At 37.2% G+C, this 6,000-nt stretch overlaps 1 protein-coding gene across 1 annotated transcript in view; it reads right to left on the bottom strand.

Moving 5' to 3' along the window:
* The window catches only part of DACH2 (dachshund family transcription factor 2), a 907,788-nt gene that overhangs the window by 285,329 nt on the left and 616,459 nt on the right, over positions 1-6,000 (bottom strand). The window lies entirely within an intron of this gene.

The following is a 6,000-nucleotide window of genomic DNA, read 5'->3' as shown; positions in this document are numbered from 1 at the left end:
ACAGACCAATATCCTTGATGAACATGGATGCAAAAATTCTCACCAAAATACTAGCCAATAGGATCCAACACTACATTAAAAGGATTATTCACCACAGCCAGGTGGGATTTATCCCTGGGCTGCAAGGTTGGTTCAACAACCGCAAATCAATCAATGTGATACAATACATTAATAAAAGAAAGAACAAGAAGCATATGATCCCCTAAATAGATACAGAAAAAGCATTTGACAAAGTACAGCACCCTTCCTTGATCAAAACTCTTCAGTGTATAGCGATAGAGGGTACATACCTCAATATCATAAAAGCCATCTATGAAAAACCCACAGTGAATATCATTCTCAATGGGGAAAAGCTGAGAGCTTTCCCCCTAAGGTCAGGAACACGGCAGGGATGTCCACTATCACCACTGCTATTCAACATAGCACTAGAAGTCCTAGCCACAGTAAGACAACAAAAAGAAATAAAAAGCAACCAAATCTACTTTTTTTAGCTTCTCTTTTATTTCTACTGTAATCTTTATTATTTTCTTCCTTCTGCTGGTTTTGTTTTGATTGTTTTTCTTTTTCTAGCTCATTTAGGTGCAAGGTTAGTTGTTTTTTTTTTCTGAGATTTTTTTCTTCTTTTTCAGGTAGGTTTGTATTACTGTATACTTTCTTCGTAGGACTGTTTTTGTTGATCCCAAAAGGTTGGACCATTGTGTTTGCATTTTCATTTGTTTCCAAGTATTTTTTTTAATCTGTTCTTTGACTTCCTGGTTCACCCATTCATTGTTTAGTAACATGTTGTTTAACCACCATGTATTTGTGCTCTCTCCATTTTTTTTTCTTCTTATTGGCTTCAAGTTTCATGGTGTCAGAAAATATGCATGGTATGATCTCAATCTTTTTGTATTTGTTGAGGCCTGATTTGTGATCCATTATGTGATATATTCTGGAAAATGTCCCATTTGCACTCAAAAGAATGTGTATTCTGCTGTTTTGGGATGGAATGTTCTGAATATATCTGTTAGGTCGATATGGTCCACTGTGTCATTCCAAGCCCTTGTTTCCTTATTGACTTTCTCTCCTTATTGAATGTCTATCAATGTAAGTGGGGTGTAAAAGTCCTCTATTATTATATTATTATCAATGAGTCCTTTTATGTTTGATATTAATTGTTTTATGTATTTGGATGTTCCATGTTTGGTGCATAAATATTTACAAGGGTTAGATCTTCTTTTTGGATATTACCCTTTGTTATGATATAGTGCCTTTCTTCAATTCTTGTTATAGCCTTTCATTTAAAGTAGAGTTTGTCGGATGTAAGTATTGCCACTCTGGCTTTCTTTTGACATCCATTTGCATGATAAATGTTTCTCCATCCTCTCAATTTCAATCTGCAGGTGTTTTTAGGTCTAAAATAAATCCCTTACTCTTAATCATAGGATACTGAGGGTTGCTGGAAGGTGAGTGGGGGGATAGGGTAAATGGGTGATGGCCATTAAGGAGGGCATGTGCTATAATGAGCACTGGGTGTTATATAAGACCAATGAATCACTGAAACTTACCTCTAAAACTAATAATACGCTAAATGTTAATTGAATTTAAGTAAATTAAAAAAAACTACAAGATGTGATAGGTTTTCAATAAGTTTTCTTTTTTTATTATGTTATGTTAATCACCATACATTACATCATTTGTTTTTGATGTAGTGTTCTATGATTCATTGTTTGCGTATAACACCCAGTGCTCCACGCAGTATGTGCCCTCTTTAATACCCACCACGAGGCTAAACCATCCCCTACCCCCTTCTCCTCTAGAACCCTCAGTTTGTTTCTCAGAGTCCATAGTCTCTCATGGTTCATCTCCCCCTCCGATTTCCCCCCTTCATTCTTCCCTTCCTGCTATCTTCTTCTTCTTCTTCTTTTTAACATGTAATGTATTATTTTTTCAAAGGTACAGATCTGTGATTCAACAATCTTACGCAATTCAGAGCACTCACCATAGCACATAACCTCCCCAATGTCTATCACTCAGCCAACTCATCCCTCCCAATCCCCCTCCATTCCAGCAACCTTCAGTTTGTTTCCTGAGATTAAGAATTCCTCATATCAGTGAGGTCATATAATACATGTCTTTCTCTGATTGACTTATTTTGCTCAGCATAATACCCTCCAGTTCCATCCACGTCATTGCAAATGGCAAGATCTCATTCCTTTTGATGGCTGCATAATATTCCATTGTGTATATATAACACATCTTCTTTATCCATTCATCTGTCGATGGACATCTTGGCTCTTTCCACAGTTTGGCTATTGTGGATATTGCTGCTATAAATATCAGGGTAAACGTACCCCTTTGGATCCCTAGAGTTCTGTCTTTGCAGTAAATACCCAGTAGTACAATTGCTATATCTTATGGTATCTCTATTTTCAACTTTTTGATGAACCTCCATACAGTTTTCCAGAGTGGCTGCACCAGCTTGCATTCCCACCAACAGTGTAGGAGGGTTCCCCTTTCTCCACATCCCCGCCAAAATCTGTCGTTTCCTGACTTGTTAATTTTAGCCACTCTGACAGGTGTGAGGTGGTATCTCATTGAGGTTTTGATTTGGATTTCCCTGATGCCGAGTGATGTTGAACATTTTTTCATGTGTCTATTGGCCATGTACATGTCCTCTTTGGAAAAATGTATGTTCATGTCTTCTGCCCATTTCTTGATTGGATTATTTTTCCTTGGGTCTTGAGTTTAATAAGTTTTTATAGATTTTGCATACTAGCCCTTTATCTGATATGTCATTTGCAAATATCTTCTCCCATTCTGTCGGTTGTCTTTTGGTTTTGTTGACTGTTTCTTCTGCTGTGCAAAAGCTTTTTATCTTGATGAAGTCCCAATGGTTCATTGTGCCCTTGCTTCTCTTGCCTTTGGCGATGTTCTAGGAAGAAGTTAGTGGAGCTGAGGTCAAAGAGGTTGCTGCCTGTGTTCTCCTTTAGGATGTGGATGGACTCCTCTCCCACATTTAGGTCGTTCAACCATTTTGAGTCTATTTTTGTGTGTGGTATAAGGAAATGGTCCAGTTTCATTCTTCTGCATGTGGCTGTCCAAATTACCCAACAAAATTTGTTGAAGAGACTGTCTTTTTGCCATTGGACTTTCTTTCCTGCTTTGTCGAAGATTAGTTGACCATAGATTTGAGGGTCCATTTCTGGGCTCTCTATTCTGTTCCATTGATCTATGTGTCTGTTTTTGGGCCAGAATCATACTGTCTTGATGATTAAAGCATTGTAGCAGAGCTTGAAGTCCGGAATTGTGATGCCACCAGCTTTGCTTTGCTTTCTCAACATTCCTCTGGCTAGTCAGGGTCTTTTCTGGTTCCAGACAAGTTTTCGGATTATTTGTTCCATTACTTTGAAAAAAAGTAGATGGTATTTTGATAGGGATTGCATTGAATGTGTAGATTGCTCTAGGTAGCATTGACATCTTCACAATATTTTTCTTCCAATCCATGAGCATGGAACGTTTTTCCATTTCTTTTGTGTCTTCCTCATTTTTTTTTCATGAGTATTTTATAGTTTTCTGAGTACAGATTATTTGCCTCTTTGGTTAGATTTGTTTCTAGGTATCTTAGGGTTTTGGGTGCAATTGTAAATGGTATCGACTCCTTAATTTCTCTTTCTTCTGACTTCCTGTTGGTGTATAGGAATGCCACTGATTTCTGTGCATTGATTTTATATGCTGCCACTTTACTGAATTCCTGTATGAGTTCTAGCAGATTTGGGGTGGAGTCTTATGGGTTTTCCTCATAAAGTATCCTATCATCTGCAAAGAGTGAGAGTTTGACTTCTTCTTTGCCGATTTGGATGCTTTTTATTTCTTTTTGTTGTCTGATTGCTGAGGCTAGGACTTCTAGTACTATGTTGAATAGCAGTGGTGATAGTGGACATCCCTGTCGCGTTCCTGACCTTAGGGGGAAAGCTCTCAGTTTTTCCCCATTGAGAATGTTATTCGCTGTGGGTTTTTCATAGATGGCTTTTATGATATTGAGGTATGTACCCTCTATCGCTATACACTGAAGAGTTTTGATCAAGGAAGGGTGCTGTACTTTGTCAAATGCTTTTTCTGCATCTATTTAGAGGATCATATGCTTCTTGTTTCTTTTATTAATGTATTGTATCACATTAATTGATTTGCGGATGTTGAACCAACCTTGCAGCCCAGGAATAAATCCCACCTGGCCGTGGTGAATAATCTTTTTAATGTAGTGTTGGATCCTATTGGTTAGTATTTTGGTGAGAATTTTTGCATCCATGTTCATCAAGGATATTGGTCTGTAATTCTCCTTTTTGATGTGGTATTTCTCTGGTTTAGGGATCAAGGTAATGGTGGCCTCATAAAACGAGTTGGAAGTTTTCCGTTTTTGGAACAGTTTCAGAAGAATAGGTATTAATTCTTCTTTAAATGCTTGGTAGAATTCCCCTAGGAAGCCATCTGGCCCTGGGCTATTGTTTATTGGGAGATTTTTGATTACTGATTCAATTACCATAGTGGTTATAGGTCTGTTCAGGTTTTCTATTCCTTCCTGGTTCAGTTTTGGTAGTTGATACTCTCTAGGAATGCATCCATTTCTTCCAGATTATCTAATTTCCTGTCATGTAGCTGCTCATAATATGTCCTTATAATTGTTTGTATGTCTTTGGTGTTGGTTTGGATCTCTCCTCTTTCATTCATGATTTTATTTATTTGGGTCCTTTCTCTTTTCTTTTTGAAAAGTCTGGCCAGGGGTTTATCAATCTTACTATTTCTTTCAAAGAACTAGCTCCTACTTTCGTTGATCTGTTCTACTGTTCTTTGGTTTCTATTTCATTGATTTCTGTTCTGATCTTTATTATTTCTCTTCTCCTGCTGGGTTTAGGCTTTATTTGCTGTTCTTTCTCCAGCTCCTTTAGGTGTAGAGTTAGGTTGTGTATTTGAGACCTTTCTTGTTTCTTGAGAAAGGCTTGTGTTGCTATATACTTTGCTCTTAGGACTGCCTTTGCTGCATCCCAAAGACATTGAACAGTTGTGTTTTCATTTTTATTTTTTTCCATGAATATTTTTAAATCCTTTTTTAATTTCCTGGTTAATCCATTCATTCTTCAATAGGATGCTCTTTAGCCTCCAGGTATTTGATTTCTTTCCGACTTTCCTCTTGTGATTGATTTCTAGTTTCAAAGCATTGTGGTCTTAAAATATGCAGGGAATGATCTCAAATTTTTGGTACTGCTTGAGACCTGATTTGTGACCTAGGATGTGATCTATTCTGGAGAATGTTCCAATGGCACTAGAGAAGAATATGTATTCTGTTGCTTTGGGATGGAATGTTCTGAATATATCTGTGAAGTCCATTTGTTCCAGTGTGTCATTGAAAGTCTTTATTTCCTCGTTAATCTTTTGCTAAGATGATCTGTCCATTTCAGTGAAGGGGGTGTTAAAGTCCCTCACTATTATTGTATGGTTGTTGCTGTGTTTCCTTGCTTTTGTTATTAATTGGCTTATATAACTGGCTGCTCCCATTTTAGGGGCATAGATATTTACAATTGTTAGAACTTCTTGTTGGATAGACCCTTTAAGTAAGATATAGTGTTCTTCCTCATTTCTTATTATAGACTTTGGTTTAAAATGTCAGTTGTCTGCTATAAGGATTTCCACACCAGCTTTTTTTTTTTTTTTTGGTGTCCATTAGCATAGTAAATGGTTTTTCACCCTCTCACTTTCAATCTGGGGGTGTCTTTGGGTCTAAATTGAGTCTCTTGCAGACAGCATATCAATGGGTCTCGTTTTTTTTTTATCCAATCTGATACCGTTTGTCTTTTGATTGGGCATTTAGCCCATTTACATTCAAGGTAACTATGGAAAGATATGAATTTAGTGCCATTATATTGCCTGTAAGGTGACTTTTACTGTATATTGTCTGTGTTCCTTTCTGGTCTCTGTTACTTTTAGGCTCTTTCTTTGCTTAGAGGACCCCATTCAATATTTCTT

Source organism: Callorhinus ursinus, unplaced genomic scaffold (genome assembly GCF_003265705.2).
Source record: "Callorhinus ursinus isolate GAN/ISIS: 27379988/994484 unplaced genomic scaffold, GSC_fseal_2.0 scaffold40, whole genome shotgun sequence".
Classification (NCBI taxonomy): Eukaryota; Metazoa; Chordata; class Mammalia; order Carnivora; family Otariidae; genus Callorhinus; species Callorhinus ursinus.
This window is presented reverse-complemented; position numbering and strand designations above follow the sequence as displayed.